We start from the raw sequence: 8,916 nt of genomic DNA on the forward strand, positions 1-8,916 counted from the left end.
TTTAACATTTTATCCATATAGGTTTCTATTTATTTTGTTCCACTTCATTCTCTTATTTTTGTATTTTTGCCAAGCATGGATTACTTTCTACTCAACATGTCGCACTAAACATAAAATTTAATGTTTCTTTTGCATATACAAAAAAATATTACTAGTTGATTAATGCTGTGTGATTCCTTTCTGATGTACGTACACTTTAATCTCATCAGTACATTCATCATGGCAAAATATTATTACTGACTGGTACAAAAAAAAAACCTTTGCTATTAATTTGTTTGTATGCATGTAGCTTTCTCACCAAATGATAGTGAGTTCTATTTACCTATCTTATTAAAAAGAAAATGATTTGTGGCATGCAGATATCACAATAAATAATTGTGATTTTATTCAGATAAATGACAGTAAAATGCCCTTATTTTTAATGTTGATAGTATGTCAACAGAGATAATTGCTTGATTTTATTATCTAGGTATCAGTTTATTAGCATTTATTTTTAGAAATGCTGTCAGTGTAAGAAATAATTTCTGTGACTATCTTCTTCCAAGCTCTTTCTTAAAATATTTAAAGTATATCCTTCCAAGGCAGGGATTCTAGCTCCATTATTTATCTATCCATCTATCTACTTATTTATTTATTTTGAGGTCTGATCTTATTTATTTGTTACTCTTTGAAAATCTTAATGTTGAACTGGACTTAGAAGCAGAAGCAGAAGTGCTCAGGCAGGACAACCTGCATCTCTTGGTGATCTGTTCCTGGCATTTTTCTTTGGCCTCCTTCATTCTCTTGGCCAAAAGTTTATCATATTCGGCAGCTTCTTATTTTTCTTAGTGTGCTGTTTCTTCAGAGAAACACACCAGCATTTGTGTTGCAGGACACATGTAGCAACAAGATGCTGAATCTTGGGTGCTTTGGTCCTAGGTTTCTTTTTATTGTTATTAATTTAGTTGACATGTAATTGTACATAATTATGGGATATAATCTGATATTTTATATGTTGTATAATGTAATATGTTGTATAATGATCAGGTAGTTAATATAATCATTACCTCATGCATTTATCATTTATTTGTGGAAAAAAAAATTAAATAGCCTCTCCTCTAGCTATTATGTAATATACAAAACTTTACTGTTAACCATAGTCACCCTACTGTGCAATAGAACACCAGAACTTATTGCTCCTATCTAACTATAATTTTGTAGCTGTTGGTTCCTGTTTTTCCTTCCCTCTTCCCCTCCCTGGTCTCTGGTAACCACTATTCTACTCTGTCTCTAAAATATCAACTTTTTTTTTATTTGTATTTCTGTGCCTGGCTGTATTGGGTCCTAGGTGTCTTACCTTTGTTTAAGGGCCTTTATAATATATTGACAGACATCATCTACTTTTTTAAAAAAATTGAAAAGTTTGCAGATTCTGCTAGCTCTTTTAGGCCCTAGGTGACGAGGCACTGTAGTATCAGTCAGTCCAGGAATATCCTTCTCTCCTTTTTTTTTCTTTTTTTAACAACAACCAAGTTGAGAATGCTCAGATTGGCATCCACAATGCAACCCCAAACAGATTTACACTTTCTTTCTCCAGTTCTCCTTGGCCTATAACAGGAACGCCCCTTGATCAGTAGCAGGCAAACATAGCAATATGAGTCAAGACATCCTTCTTCTTGGGGAAAACTTGTCATTCCCACCACTGATCCAGACTATATAACCCTTCCATCCTTCACCCAGAGCATCAGCAGCAACTTCTATGGCCATATGCTTCTCATAAAAAGTATGAATTTATCATACTTTTCAATGAGTTTCTGGCAGTCAGTGACTGGGAAGGAGATATTCAGCTTCATCTTGAAGCAGTTGATCGCCTCCACAGCAGGCACCACAAAAAATGGCTGACTTCATTATTTATGTATCTCTGATTTCCAAATATTTTGTATAAGGTAGATGGTCAATAAATTTTTATGGAATATATGAATGAATGAATGAATCTTTATCAATTAATATTATATACTGACCTCTCGCTATTTTCCCAATCATATTCTAAGTTCTGTGTATGTAAATCTCCTTGCAGTTCCTGGGCACTCCATGTCTCAGCTTTTCATTCACTAAATTCATAAATATTTATTAAATACATAAAATACCTACTTTGTATACCAGATACTGAAGTCACACTAATGCACATGGGTGGGACCAATGCTTGAAGCGCTTCTCATTGTTGTTCACCCTCTCCCTTCTGCCCAGGATGCTTTTATCATTTTGATTTTTTTTTGCAAATTTCTATTCCTCCAAAATAAAGCCATGTCTGAGAACATAGAGTCAGACCTCCAATGTTCAAATCCTGGCTCCTGACTTTGAGCAAGTTTCTCTGTGTCTTCAGTTTTCTCATATTTAAAATAGGATAATAGTGGTATCTACCTCATACAGTTATTTTGAGGATTAAGTGATACAAAGTAGGTAAACATTTCAGCTTAGTAGTGCCTGATTCATAATCATTCAATACATGTTAGCTATTATGACCAGTATTACTATTCCTTGCTCTTAGGAAAGCAGTTAAATCCTAACAACAAATTCCAATATATAACAGCTGCCACCAAAACAGAGTGACTTTAGAACATTAACAAAATGCTTTTACTCTCTATTTTCAATTAGAAAGTTTTAAAGTTCTGTTAAAAATAAAATATTATCCACATTGTTTCATATTGCAGAATTTCCTTCTTTTTTAAGGCTAAATAGTATCCCACTGTATGTATATACCACATTTTTTTTCATCCATTTATCTATTGATGAACATTTAGGTTGTTTCCTTGAAGACATTATGCTAAGTGAAATAAGCCGACCACAGAAAAACAAATACTACATGATTTCACTTTATGAGGTATCTCAAATACTTAAATTCGTAGAATCAACGAATGGAATGATGATTACCAAGAAGTGGGGGTGGTGAGGAGTTACTCATTAACAGGAGTAAAAGTTTAGATAAATAAGCTCTAGTGATCTGCTGTACAACATTGTACCTATAGTCAATAATGATGTACTATAGACTTAAAATTTTAAGAGGTTTTATTTTATGTTAAGTGTTCTTACCCCCCAAAAATATTGTCTAGTATGTACAGTAAAAAAAGGGCATTAACCGTCAATCTATTCTACCATACAACCTAGCAATCACTCTAAAGTTGTGAAAGAAATGGGAAGGATAGCAAATTTGGAAGGAAGCAAAGGAAGAAGACCCATGTTGTCTTAGGTTCTGGGAAGCAAATGTTACACAGCATATCCAAGTTGCTTTTTTTGGTTATTTCATCAATCCTGCAGGGCAAGAAAACTTCCATGATTGTCCTCATTAGAACTCTGAAGATTCAGACTTGGACACATTAAATTACTTTCACGTTTTCCTTTCATTATGGAGTAGAACCAGTACTAGAAACTAGATTACATGGGGTTTTGTAACTGTTCCTTCTACTATCCAAAGTTCTCACAAATGGATGGGGAATTTTAGTTCAAATCTTCAAAAAGTTATTTTTTCTCCCTAAATCAAACTTCATTAGGCTAGATGGTCATTGAGGTATCATTTATGTGAGTGTATGGATGGTGCAGCCTCTTCATCAAAGCAGCAGAGTTTCACAGGAGATGTGATGTGGGAAGATGTGTTGCCAGGAAGATGGTAGATTGCTACCCCTTCCAGACTCCTCTCACAACCTGATCAAGCACTCAGTTAACAGCATGTGCTAAGCACCAATCATGTCCTCAGGCAGTGAGTAATCTGAGATCCTAAACATGATCTCAAGTAATCTGTAACTGAATTGGATGTCAAGGCTCTACCTATGAAACAATAATGAATAATGGTTCTTAAGCTTTGGTGTCTTGGACTCAAGTATCATCTTGATAATATCTAATCCCCAGAGATGTGAGGATTAGCTGAGATAGCATATGAAAATCACTAGCTCATTGCCTAGTAAATAACAGGAGCTCAATAAATAGTAGCTATTGGCATGGGCAATAACAACAGCATCTGTAGTGATGGAGGACAGCTAGCTTTTGAATAATTTAAACCTTATGGGTTCAAATGGGAATGACATGTTCATGGGAAGATTAATCTGCATTAGTTTCTTGTTTATCTTCAGAGGTAGAGCCAGAATCAGGTTCTTTCCCACCCCTCACCTCCACCCCCTTTTTGTATTTGTTTGGTAGGGCTGCCAAAGCAAAATACCACAAACTGAGTGGTTTAAACAACATAAATTTATTTTCTCATAGTTCTGGAGGCTAGAAGTTTAGGATCCAAGGGTTAGCAGGTTTGGTTTCTTCTGAGACCCCTTTCACTGGCTTGCAAACGGCTGCCTTCTCCCTGTGTGTTCTTGGTCTTCTCTCTGTGAGTGCATGTGTCTCTTGTTTCTCTGTGTGTTCAAATTTTCTCTTCTGATGAGAACACTGGTCACTTTGGATTATGGTCCACCCCACAGACCTCATTTTAACTGAATCACCTCTTTAAATATCTTACCTCCAAATAATATGGTTACATTCTGACATTCTAGGGGTAAGAGATTTAACACACAAATTTGGGAGGTGGGTCACAATTCAGCCCATAAGATCTTTTTTGGAGACACAGACTCTCAGAGATGGATTAAGTACAACAACCTTCATCAATGCTTTGTCCAAGGGCACCAGTGGAAAAGAAAGGAAAGAATCTTAAGCCACAGTGAGGGAGTTAAGGGTATAGTCTCTGACCATTGCAGAATAATTTGGCAGACAACAGAACTGCAGAAGGGTAGATTGATCTGCAGGAGATTTCATCTGATTTTACAGGGGAAGGAAGGATGGATTTTCTCTCAGTGGGTCTCAGAAGGTATAAACTGCAGGACACAGAATGTGTGCATGTCCTAGTGTCAAGGTATCTGGAAAGGTGATCATTGGAACAAGCCAGTCTCCTTATGGGCCAGTTGTGTAGAGCATTTACTTTCCAGAGTGGCCAGGAAACAGAGGAGAGATGCCTAGTATTGTTTGTAGTATCCTTGCACTCAGAATCTAAAAATGCTCAGACAAAATAAATATGCCAATACTTTTAAAATAACACTTACATTCCTAAGAGTGAATATTTATGAAAGTGCCATATCAAGTGTCACTATCTAGTGTTATGTTCTGGAGCACCAGTAAAAGTGGGCTGCTCCACAGAAGCTGTAGTATGTAGTGGTCTTAACCACTACATACCCCTGGCTTTTAGTCAGAACTGACACTTACTAGCTTGGAGACTTTGGGCAAGTTTCCTGACCTCTGCACCTCAACACCCTCACATCTAAAGTGAGATGATACCGGTTCTTATATCATTGGGTAGTTCTGAGGATTACTTGAGTTAAGCTATGTAAAATGCAAATAATAAAAATAATATTGTATTACTACCAAGAAATCCAGAGTGAAGTATTCAACTTCATAGAGGGAAGCAAAGTTCCAAAATATTCTTTGTCAGATTTAGTAAATAAAACTACAAGATGTGTGGTTAATTTTATTATTTAGTAAAGAATAAATTTTTAAAATATGTCTTTCCCAAATATTACACGGACCTTTTACACTAAAAATTTATTTGTTGTATATCCAAAATTCATACTTATGCTAAAAAATTATTTGTTGTTTATCTTAAAATTCAAACTAACTGAACATCCTGTATTTTATTCAAACTAACTGAACATCCTGTATTTTATTTTGCAATCCTAAAAGAAATATTTTTAAGGATCTTGAGAAATAAAATGAGAAAGCATAATACCTTGAATGTCATAGGTGTTTAATAACATATCTTATAACTGACTGAATGAGTTTGTAAACTTGAGGGCTATAATGTAGTGAACTTTGGTTGAAATGGAAGCATTTATATTGGCCTGAGGCATTAGGAAAAATGGGTAGCTACCTAAGATTTGAGGAGAAAAGTGAATTACTAAGTTTCGTGAAAGTAGAACCTGACTTATAATCTCAATTCTATACCAGAATTTATAGCACTGAGATGGTATCCAATAAAAATTTGATGTATAAAAAAAAATAGTGAATGATTAAACAAATGAATAAACAAATAATAAATCAAATGGATAAAATATTTGAGAATGGTGAATTAGAAAGAATGAGGTAAAGGAAAGGGATCATAGATATAGAGAGATAAATTAGGAATGACTTGTGACAATCCAGTTGGAGGAAATGAAGAATAATCTAGAATAGATGGAGTTGAAATAGAGAGGAGAGAGAAGATTCTAAAAACATTTCAACACAAAAGTCACAGGATAAGCAGACTGTGCACAGACTTTGTTACCATCAACCAGCTGTGAACACTCCTCAGAAATGACTTGCTTCAGTTGCCTCAGACATTTTATGAAATATATTATAGGAGGAAAAACACTTCATGTGAATCCATCGAGGCTCTCCATTTCAAGAGTAGACTAATACAAAAAAAGGGAAGATGTCAAAGAAGAGAGAAAAGTTGTCGCCGTTGTTGTTTGATTTTTTTTTTTTTGTAACCACAAAAGAAGAGTATAATCATAATCTGAAGTAAATATTTATTAGGCAGTGAAGTGTCAACGTTGTCTCCAAGAAAATTTCTAAAAGAGTATATGGGCATTTGAGAGTCCCAATGTAAATAAATTTCATCTAAGATTGTTGTTCCAGTATCCTGATCTCTACACACACCAGAACAATTCCAAACACTCCCTCCTCTTGAATATAATACAAAATAAAATATAATTTAACCTACTCAAGCAAAGTGGCAAATACAAAAGATTCTCTCTTCTAACAGGTACACGTGCAGTGCTTATTTTTACTCTATCATCACAGCTGCTGATGCAGGAACCAACAAGGGAATAAAAAGAACTGAAAGAAAGAAAAGTCATAAGGTTTACTTATATAAATGAAGTATGTCTCTTATAAGCACAGAGAGCTGTCGAATTTTTCAAATTAGTCATAAATTATGTGTAACATTTATTTAAACTTCATTGCTGTGGAAAAATCAGCAGTAGGAATAATTTTTATAATTTCTATAAAAAATAAGCATTTTTTTCAAATTCTTTTTTTTAATTTTGGAAAAATAAACATAGCATAAAATTTACCATTTTAACCATTATTAAGTGTACAATTCAGTGGCGTTAAATACATTCACAATGTTGTGCAACCATCACCACCATCCATCTCCAGAACTTTTTCATCTTCAGCTCCTGGTAACTTCTATTCTACATTCTATCTTTATGAATTAGCCTATTCTAGGTACCTCATATAAGTGGAATTATACAAAAAATAAGCATTATTAACATGACTGAATATTTTTTAATTCATGGAGTAAGTGCAGTCACTTGTTTTTTAAAACTTTCGATGGTTTTGGCATATCACAAAACAATTTTATAGACTTTGTCCTATAATTTTCAAACTCAATTATTGCAAAAGAAATGTAATCATGCCTTTCTAATGCAATTAACTCTAGCTCGAATTTTTGAACTCTACTTGATCTCATTAGCACAATTTTTTTCTATAACCCAGCAGAGGACAAAAGCCTTTCCAAAAAATCTCCAAAACAGTCATAGGGTTGAACTTTGAAATTTTCTCTATGGAAATTCTAACAGGAAAACAGTTTGTCTAATACCACACATTTAATTGTATGATAATAAAAGTCCTGATGTTACAATCCCCAAAATGATCAGTCCTTACATTCACACCGTCCCACTTTCATACCCCTCACAGTTTTGCCAAAGAATTTTATTGTCTCATTGTTTCATAATTAGAAATCCAGTTTAAAATTTTTGAAGAGTCTATAATCCAGCACTTTAATAGTGTAATTGCAGGAAGGCTTGAACAGAATGAGAACAGAGAGCCAAATGCTGAAACCAGCAAGAGGGTGTCCATGACTAACTCTTCTCAAAAGTCAGGCCAAATTAGAAGTCTCTAGCAATGATATGAAAGTGGGAAGTTCCAGCTCAGCCTTTATTCTATGGTGAAATTATATTGGCTAATAATGTCAGCCAACTAACTTTAGCAATACTCAAAATGAACAGCTAAGAATCAAAATAATACTAAGTTTTTTCCCCAAAAATCTTACTCTTGTTATAATCTTACACTTAATTGGAACCCACCAAAATGTTTAGTCCCCCCCAAAATAATTGATAACGTTGTTACAAGTGATTCCAAAGGTAATATTAGCAATAAGCCAAACTTCATTTTTATTCATTCAATATTTATTGAACCATAATTCAATGTGCCAGTAACTATATTAAATATATTAATACAATCATATTTATTAATATAATATATTAAGTATGGGGTATAATTAAGTCTCGAATATGGTTTGAAGAGGTTTTTATGATAAAAAAATCTGGTTAGAAGTACACACATAGTGGTGGTCATAGCCACCATTCCATGAGTGCAGATGCTATGTACTTACTTCTATGAAGTTGAGCTCTTAGTCTGTGATGAAATGAGAATTAGTTACCTAACATGTCTTCCCAATTAAACAACTTACTTTTCAATAGAAATATTAGGTTTCTATGATATTAAGGACAAAGATTCTAGACCACAGAGAAAAATACATGAATAAATAAGACATGTTGAACTGGGAAAAAAAAAAAAAGAGGTAATATTCAGTATCACCTTAAATTAGAATCATAAACCTTGCTTCAAATGAGTGTAGAGTCTATAGGGAAAGTAACTGATATCTTAATATCTATAGTACAAGATAGAATATGATTAAATACAATGAAAGAGGGCCACAGTATGAGATGGTAGTTCCCAGAAGAAAGAGAAGATATCTAGCTAGAGAAATTGCCCTAGTCCTTTGGGGAGAAAGTATTTGAGCAGTGTGCTGAAGTATCTGGTAAGATTAGTACCCATGGAGCTGAGAAAGACATTCTAGGTAGAAGGACTATCATAAGCAAAGCTACAGAAGTGAAAATTTCTTTCAGGTCCAAAGAATAGTTCCAT

At 34.1% G+C, this 8,916-nt stretch overlaps 1 pseudogene; it reads right to left on the reverse strand.

Annotated features, from left to right (window-relative positions):
• Positions 1–653: 653 nt before the first annotated feature.
• LOC103593179 lies at positions 654–1,832 on the reverse strand (annotated as a pseudogene).
• Positions 1,833–8,916: the final 7,084 nt, after the last annotated feature.

This window comes from Galeopterus variegatus, unplaced genomic scaffold, assembly GCF_000696425.1.
Source record: "Galeopterus variegatus unplaced genomic scaffold, G_variegatus-3.0.2 Scaffold1294, whole genome shotgun sequence".
Lineage (NCBI taxonomy): Eukaryota > Metazoa > Chordata > Mammalia > Dermoptera > Cynocephalidae > Galeopterus > Galeopterus variegatus.